The sequence below is a fragment of the Myxocyprinus asiaticus genome, chromosome 3 (assembly GCF_019703515.2).
Source record: "Myxocyprinus asiaticus isolate MX2 ecotype Aquarium Trade chromosome 3, UBuf_Myxa_2, whole genome shotgun sequence".
NCBI classification, from domain to species: Eukaryota; Metazoa; Chordata; class Actinopteri; order Cypriniformes; family Catostomidae; genus Myxocyprinus; species Myxocyprinus asiaticus.
The window spans coordinates 39900636-39910161 of record NC_059346.1 but is presented as its reverse complement, the minus strand read 5'-3'; positions in this window follow the sequence as shown (position 1 = coordinate 39910161).

Sequence of the window (9526 nt, the reverse complement as noted above, 5' to 3'; positions counted from 1 at the left end):
GTTTTCGCCTCTGCTTTATTAAGACCCTTTCAACCCACAGCTGTTGTTGGCAGGGGTGTGAAAAGTGCTCAGAAATTATACTTTAGTGAAAGTATGGATACTGAGTGAAAATTTTACTCAATTAAAAGTCCAAGTATCTAGCCAAAAACATACTTGAATGTAAGTAAAAAAGTATTCACATTAAATTGTACTTAAGTATTAAACAAGGAAAAAGTAACTTTTTTCTTAGCTAGAATGAAATCAAGAGAGGAGATTGTGTGAGAAAGGATGTTGTTAAATTAGATTGGTTTGCTAAGTTGCCTTTTTACTGTCTCTGATGACTGTTATACTTTTCCCCCGGTGGCATTCGCAACCTGATTAAAGAATCATGTTACAATAACTACATTTTTGCAAAATGATTTTTATGTGGCCTGTCGTACATAAAACAGCCATTTCCTGGTGGAATGAACACTAGAGGTGCTAAAACAACAATGATTTGTATCGCCTTTCACTCAAATCACGAGTAAAACGGCAGATTATCAGTTCATAAACACTTACTTTTCTCTCTGTTCCTCACACAATGCTATCTTTTGACATCTAAACACTTTTACTATAGCGCATTACTCATTTTAACGTTTGCGTTGAAAAACCAACTACATTTACAAGCTTATTTGAGTGTAATGAAATTGTGCTGTAGCTCATCTGATTCAGCGTTGCGCTAGTGATATAAAGGACCGGGGTACGAGTCCTGAAGAGCATGCGCTTCGACACGTGAGCCCAAAGTGTCATAGAAGCACCACAAAATTATACGGTTGTGTTTTCATCTCACATTTGCTTTTTATGACACTATCGTTTAGATTTAAGGTTTAGGGTAGGGAGGTTGGTTTTGTTGATTTAAATCTCGATAGAACATTGACCTTAAAAACCATCATCTCTTTGGGAGAATATTTCACTCGCTTTTAGTGCCACACAGTGGACATTTTACTTCGGAACTGCCCTGAGACGTGTAATGAACCACATAATTTTATTTTGCCACAGTCATGCAATGTTCGTTGCATGGGAGAAGGCACTCACAAATAGCAGTGTCAGAGCACCCAGCCCCTTGAGACATAGAGAAAGGTAAAAAAAAAATTCAAATGAAGCTTTGAAGAAAGTTAGTAATATTGTTGGTTTTGTGAATTGATTTCTGAGGTTTGCTTCCCAACCTTGCTGTTGAGTATATGGATTAATTAAATAAAATTCATAATTAATATTTACTCAGATTCTATTATTTTTATTTTCATTATCATTGCTGGTTTTATTGTTATTATTATAATGAATAGTTGCCTCACAACAACAACAAAAATAATAATTAAACAGATAGGGAGTAGAAATTCATAGATATGATTTAAATATGAAGGCAAGTGTAAAAATAAATGAAGTGTACACATTTAGTTACAAAAGCCTTTTGTTTTTATTAATATATATTTGCAATGTGAATGATCATTTCTGACTTCATAACTGTCCAATCTGTAGTAGCAGGCATTTAGAATAAAGTTTAGGACAAAATCCATTATTGTTTCTCACTTCTTACTCATAGTTTTGAATGAATACATCACATTCAGTCGGGCGGTCACATACGGTCTAGTCGCACAAATATTTCAACGTATTCGAAGCTCAAATCAGATCCATAATTCAGCCTCTGCAGATGGTCGGAACTCCACACAGTCACCGTGTGACACACCATTTAAAATGGCTGACCTCTCATCTGTCATACGTCGTTTGTCGGATGCAGTGAAAAGGTGGCTTTTATCTGCAAAAATGTAATGAGTACTTTTAAGTTTACATAAAATTGTAAGGAGTAAAAAGTAAAAAAAAAACATTATTTGGAAATGTAATTAAATAAAAGTACAAGTATTCCATTTAAATTGCACTTGAGTAAAGTACAAATACTTAAGTATAATAATTAAGTATTTTTACTCAATTACATTACACCCCTGGCTGTTGGTAGATTTGAACTTTTTATGAGAGAATAACACAAACTGTGATAGCAAACAGCTGTTTTAAATTTTCAAAGCGCAATTACTGTGATGGATATGAAGCCAAATATGACCTAACGATGATCTTATATGAACAAGACCCATGGACGGTAACAGGAAGATTGAGACCCCGTCTCTACCTCCAGAGCACATGGGGCTACTGTTTAAGAAAAGGTATGTGAATAAAAATAAAGTAATACTTCTAAAATTTTGTCTGTGCATTTACTTTGACTGTAGTAGTAAATTCTTCAGATGAAACCAGTTGTTATTAGGTTTGAAAATTGATTATCATTGATGATTACATGTGTGTGACTTTATTTATTTTGTTCTGTATTATTGTTTTCAACAACTGAAGTACCTTATATTGTGGATACTGGATTTGCACTTTTCAGAAAGCTAAATTAAATATTCACATTTTATTTTGGTTGCATTTGTGAGATAATAAATATAATTGGTTGTGTAAAATATGCATGTAATATCATTATTTAGATTGCAGGCCTTTGAATCAAATCAAATTTAAATTGCATTGTGGCAGACTTTGAGGTATTGGCAAACAACAGATCGCTGGCTGAGAGAATCGATAAAAAATTGTTTCGTGATGAAACTTTCAAGTTACACCACTATTCATTATAGTTCCACATAGATGTTAAAAGCATTTACTAGTGAGTCTGGTGCCTTCCTTATATGGTGTTTTCAAAGGTGTGAAATATGATAATTTTGAATGAACTAATTTTTGGAATTCACTAACATACACACATTTAATGAACAAATCTGTGGTGTATGCAGCGTTTGTGAATCTTGAGGAAAGTTTTTGGTAAGGTCCATTTCACAAATTATTCCCAAATACCCCATCGGTTTTACAGCTGTAAGATCACATTTCCATTATTAAGTCAAATAATGTCTAGGTCACCGTGGTGATTTGTTGCTTTTTGGGCCCACACTTAAAGTGGCAAGGGGCTGGAACTGATAACGGCACTCAATGCGATCATCAATTTATATGCCAGACATTGAAAACAGATGGCACATCCATACACTATTGTTCCAGACATGTGGAAGAGAAGTCCAGCACAACTAATAAAAGGCATATGGGGATGAAATGAATTTACATTGACATCACAAGAGATACTCCCTTTATCTCTTTTGATCTAATGAACTTTAAATGTTGACAAGTTTGCTCGAGTACTGCATCATTCCACACTCTCACAATTAGTCTGCACTTTTTAATGGCAAACTTGCTTCTCCAGAGATCTGTTACTAAGGATCCAATCAACTATTGCAAACCATTTTAACAGTAATCAATTTTGATATCTCATTACTTTTGTTTTGATGTCAGGGAAATCTGGTGTAATAAAAATCATAGTAGGGTCTTTGTCTCCCATGCTCCAGTGGGATCCTTTGAGGTGTCCACACGTCACAATACTTATTCATGAGAGTGGTGCCTGTGTTTGTAATCATTATTTCATATGAGCTCATGTTTCATGAGTCACTGGTCACATCTCAAACTCTGACACTGCTGAAAGGACATTTAATGCTGCCATGGAAAGATCTACTAACTTCTTATTTCATTCGTAAATTGATTTGTGTTGTTAAAGGGATAGTTCATCTCAAAACGAAAATTCTGGCATCATTTACTCGCCCTCAGATTCTAAAAGACAATTTTATCCTCACTCACCATTCACTTTCATAGTATAGAGAAAAAGAAAGAAAAAAACAATGAATCAAATTGAATGGTGACTGAGGCTTACATTCTGCCTTTTATCATTCATCTCCTTTTAGATTTTCGCACAGGTACTAAAGTCATACAAGTTTGGAACAACATGAGGGTGAGTAAATTACAGAATCTTAATTTTTGAGTGAACTATTCCTTTAATGCGCATTAATCTAACAGTGTATTTTCTAGTGATGTTTCGTTCATGAACGAATCTTTTAAGTGAACAAATCGTACTCGTTCACCTCCATACATTGACTCATATTCAGTGGTCGACCAATATATCGCCCACCGATTTCCAATGCGCTCTAGGTCCTCGTGGTGGCGTAGTGACTCGCCTCAATCCGGGTGGCGGAGGACGAATCTCAGTTGCCTCCACGTCTGAGACAGTCAGTCCATGCATCTTATCACCTGACTTGTTGAGCGCGTTACCGCGGAGACCTAGCGTGTGTGGAGGCTTCACGCTATTCTCCGCGGCATCCATGCACAACTCACCACATGCCCCACTGAGAGCGAGAACCACATTATAGCGACCACGAGGAGGTTAACCCAATGTGACTTTTCCCACCCTAGCAACCGGGCCAACTGGTTGCTTAGGAAGCCTGACTGGAGTCACTCAGCATGCCCTGGATTTGAACTTGCGACTCCAGGTGTGTTAGTCAGCGTCTTTACTTGCTGAGCTACTCAGGCCCCATTTTTAACTTTCTTGAAGGCAAATTTCAATACAACTTCTATTATATACCATCTGCAAATATGCAGATATCTAATTTAAACAGATGTAATTCATGTACCTCACGAAAATCCAGCGTTTTCTCCCCGTCTGCTCATCGCCAAGGGTGTCCCCCTGCGGTGACAACACCGGCTCCACCGCAGCCCGGGCCAACTGCCCAGCCTCGACGTAGAGCCCCCCACAGGAAGCTGACGCCCCCCGTCCCACGATCCGGCGCCAAGAACCCTAGGAAGGCTTTGAAGCACCCCTGAGATGGGCGACCCAGGGACGAGGAAACCCGCTGTAAGTTTGGAGGTGGTGGACAGACCACTTCATCCCCCAGTGGAGGGCCAAGAGGAGAATGTTTTGTTCCCTTTGAATTTGATTTCATGGATCACGCTCGCGCTCCTCGTGCTAGTCCCTCCCTGGCGAGTTCCCCTGAGGGAGGACCTCCTCTCTCAGGGACGGGGTACCATATGGCACCCGTGCCCAGACCTCTGGAATCTCCATGTCTGGCCCCTGGACAGGACGTGGAAGACCTAAGTGACTTACCACCGGCGGTGGTAGACACAATCTCTCAGGCCAGGGCTCCCTCTACGAGGCAGCTGTATGCCTTGAAGTGGCATTTGTTTACGAATTGGTGTGCTTACTGAGGTGAAGACCCCCAGAGATGTGCAGTCGGGTCGGTGTTTTCTTTCCTGCAGGAGAGGCTGGAGGGGCAGCTGTCCCCCTCCACCTTGAATTATTAAATTATTAATGAAGGTGTATATGGCTGCTATAGCGGCACACCATGACACGGTGGATCCTCCTAGGCCGCGCCTCATTCCCTCATGGGATCTCTCCATGGTCCTGCTGGGTCTGCGGAGAGTCCCATTTGAGCCCCTAGAGTCAGTTGAGCTATAGGCTCTCTCAATGAAGACTGCCCTCCTGACTGCGCTCACGTCCATCATGAGGGTTGGGGACCTGCAGGTGTTCTCTGTCAGTGACACCTGCCTGGAGTTTGGTCTGGTGTACTCTCATGTGGTCTTGAGACCCCGACCAGGCTATGTGCCCAAGGTTCCCACGACCCCTTTTAGGGATCAGGTGGTGAGCCTTCAAGCGTTGCTCCTGGAGGAGACAGACCCAGCCTTGTTGTTGCTGTGTCCGGTGCGTGCTTTTCACATCTACTTGGACCGCATGCAGAGTTTTAGACGCTCTAAGCAGCTCTTTATCTGCTTTGGAGGACAACAGAAAGTGATACCAGGCCCAGGGCGTGCCTTTGGGACTACGAGCACACTCACTAGAAGTGTGGCAGCCTCCTGGGCCTTGACCAACTGCACCTCTCTAGCAGACATCTGTAGAGCAGCAGGCTAGGCGACACCAAATACCTTTGTGAGATTTTATAATCTCCGGGTTGAGCCAGTTTCATCCCGTATGATGTCAGGTATGAACAGGTAAGTATGCGGGACAGCTTTCCAGGTGTACCACTTGCATACAGCGCCTTTACCCTCCCTGAGGGGAAGACGTGTTCTTTTCTCCCCCATGTGAGATCCCGAGACCGGTGAACCCTGGATGTCTCTCCTCCTCGGCCCTGTGGCAGGCGAATTCGGCGGAGAGATTCAATGCCGGGCCAAGTACATGTGCTAGTATGCCCTATACTGGGGTAGGTGCTCCACATGTGCTGGTTGCCTGTGGGTAACCCTGTGTGATGTATTTTCCACAGTACGGTTTCCCCGTTGGTAACCTACGTCTTCCTTGGGCAGAGCCCCCTCTGCCACCAGTCACCATGATTGTAGAGCTCCTCCCCTCCAGGTAGGACCTACGTGGGGGTCCGGTGCACTTGCTACGGGGCACTCGGTAGCTTGCCCGCACCTGCACCACCAGTCCACATGACACAGTTCAGCTGGTTGTGGCATTTTGTATAGGGACCCCTAGTGTCACTACATCGACACAATGTCGAGTGAGTGACAGATAGGGAATGTCTTGGTTACTGTCGTAACCTCTGTTCCCTGATGGAGGGAATGAGACGTTGTGTCCCTCTTGCCACAATGCTGAGCTACCTGCTGAAATGGCCGGGACCCTGTCTCGGCTCCTCAGTGCAAAACCTGAATGAGTGGTTGCGAGCCAGCTCCTTTTATACCCATATGTCCAGGGGAGTGGCATGCAAATTTCACTCGCCAATTCCCATTGGCCTTTTCTCAAAGATCAGAGGTGTTTGGAGCTCCCAAGACTGACCCCTAGTCTCACTACATCGACACAATGTCTTGTTTCCTCCATCAGAGAATGGAGGTTACGACAGTAACAAGATGATTTTGTACAAAACAGTGATCTGATGACAAAATACGGTAAGTGGCAATATATCGGTATTGGCCAAAAGTTATTTGTTAAAATCGGTATCGTATTTAGATAAGATAGATATGCTTTGTTGTCATTTGTGGGGAAACGCTTATGATGCTTAAACACTGCAGTGCTGAAGTCTCTTAGTGGAACTGTAGGCATGCAAATTTTAACTTGTTCTGGTGACTGGTCATGAATGGCTGCTTTTGGTTCAATGCAATTACTTAAAAGACGATCATTTGGCGCCATCTACAGGCGCAAAGGCATAACTTGCAGAAATGGTAAATGAATGAATCAATGAACTACTACTACCTCTAATATTTTCATGTCCACCAGCTTTGTAAAGGAGATGCTAGGCAGAATTAGAGCCTCAGTCACTGTTCACTTTCAGTGTTTGAAGAAAAAAAAAGATACAATGAATGTGAATGGTGACTGATGCTAACATTCTTCCTAACAAAGTCCTGCAAGTTTGGAAAATGAGGGTGAGTATACTGTATAATGACAGAATTAAATTTTTGGGTGAACTACCCCTTTAATGCATACAATCTTACAGTGTCTTGTTATGTCTACCAGCTTTTGTATGTTATCAAACCTGCCATTGCACTGTTCTACATAAGCATTGTCTTGTTTGTGCATGTTTTTAGCTTTGTTGGCTGTGCTCCTAAAGTCTTGGTGGCAGACAACCAGAAAACGTAGATGGGTACTGTACCACCCTGCCAAATGCAGGAAGCGCAGAGCATCTGTATGATATGGAAACGTCTTGGTTACTGTCGAAACCTCCATTCCCTGATGGAGGGAACGAGACATGTGTCGATGTAGTGACACTAGGGGGTCGCTCTTGAGAGCCCCGATCACCTCAGATCTTTGAGAAAAGGCCAATGAGAATTGGCGAGTGGAATTTGCATGCCACTCCCCCGGACATACGGGTATAAAAGGGAGCTGGAATGCAGGATTCATTCAGGTTTTGTGTTGAGGAGCCGAGACACGGTCCCTGCCATTTCAGCGGCTAGTACAGCGTTGTGGCAAGAGGGACACAACGTCTCGTTCCCTCCATCAGGGAATGGAGGTTACGACAGTAACCGAGACATTCCCCTTCTGTCACTCACTCGACATTGTGTTGATGTAGTGACACTAGGTGTCCCTATGGAAAAACACCACAACAGCTGAACCGTGTTACGTGAACTGCCGATGCAGGTGCAAGCAAGCTGCTGCGTGCGTAATAGCAGGTGCATCAGACTGCACGTAACCTCCCCCAATGCCCCAAAAGACGTCATGTAGTTCACCACATCCCTGGGGGGGGAAGTGACATAACTAGCATGGGAGCAGGCCGAGCCAGCCGTGGCCTTTTCTTTCTATGTTTTCTCTCCACAGAGTATTAGATTCAGCTGGGGCCATCTAACGCTATCATACGCATCGGGGAAGTTGTTCTTTTACTTTCCTATTCTTTCAGGGGGAAAAGACCCCACGGAGACCACATCCTGCCCAAAAGGGGAGGTCAACATGTGGCAATATGACACATGGGCTCAGCAGCCGCACATGGAAGAGGTGCGGTGGTAGGTCCCGCCACGATGAAGGGGGGGGAGCTCTGCAAACACAGCGACCGGGGGCAGAGAGAGCTCCCTGCCCAAGGGAGATGCGGGTCCGCCGACAGGGAGACCGTACCGCAGAATATACATCACAGGGGTTACCGGAGTAATCGGCACCTGTGGAGCACCTATCCCAGTACAGGGCATATTAGACCCTGTAGTGGGGCTGGCTGCGAACTCCTCCACCGTGAACCATAGGGCTAGGGAGGAAGGACATCCAGGGTCCACGACTTAGTGAACTCGACTGGGGGTAAAAGCGCACGTTTTCGCCTCAGGGGAGGGGAAAGGTGCTATACGCAAACGATACACCCGGCCAGCTGTTCCGTATTACCGTACTCTACCTGTTCGTACCTGAAAGAACACGGGATGAAAACCGGCTCAATCCAGAGATTGTAAAATCTCGCGAAAGTATTGAGTGTTGCCCAGCCCGCTGCTCTGCAGATGTCTGCTAGAGAGGTGCCATTGGCCAGAGCCCACGAGGACGGCACACTCCTTGTAGAGTGTGCACTAACCCACAAGGGGGTGGGCACGGCCTGGGTCTGGTAAGCCAATGCAATGGTGTCCACGATCCAGTGGGCAAGCCTCTGTTTGGAGACTGCATTCCCTTTCCGCTGTCCACCAAAGCAGACAAAGAGCTGCTCAGTGCGTCTAAAGCTCTGTGTGCGATCCATGTAGGTGTGCAAAGCACACACCGGACACAGCAATGACAGGGCTGGGTCTGCCTCCTCCCGGGGCAGCACTTGCAGGTTCACCACCTGATCCCTGAAGGGGGTCATGGGAACGTTGGGCACATAGCCCGGTCGGGGTCTCAGGATCATGTGAGAATCTGCCGGACCGAACTCCAGGCAAGTGTCGCTGACAAAGAACGCTTGCAGGTCCCCCACCCTTTTGATGGAGGTGAGCGCAATCAGGAGGACCATCTTTAAGGAGAAGGCTTTCAGCTTGACTGACTCTAGCAGCTCAAATGGGGCTCTCTGAAGGCCCAGGAGAACCACGGTGAGATCCCATGAGGGGAAGAGGCATGGCCTGGGAGGAACCTGATGATCAGGTCGTGCTGTCCAAAGGACTTACCGTCAACTGTGTCGTGGTGAGCTGCTATAGTGGCTGCATAAACCTTCAAGGTGGAGGGGATAGCCACCCCTCCAGCCTCTCCTGCAGAAATGAGAGCACTGACCCGACTGCGCATCTCTGGGGGTCTTCGGCTCGGGAA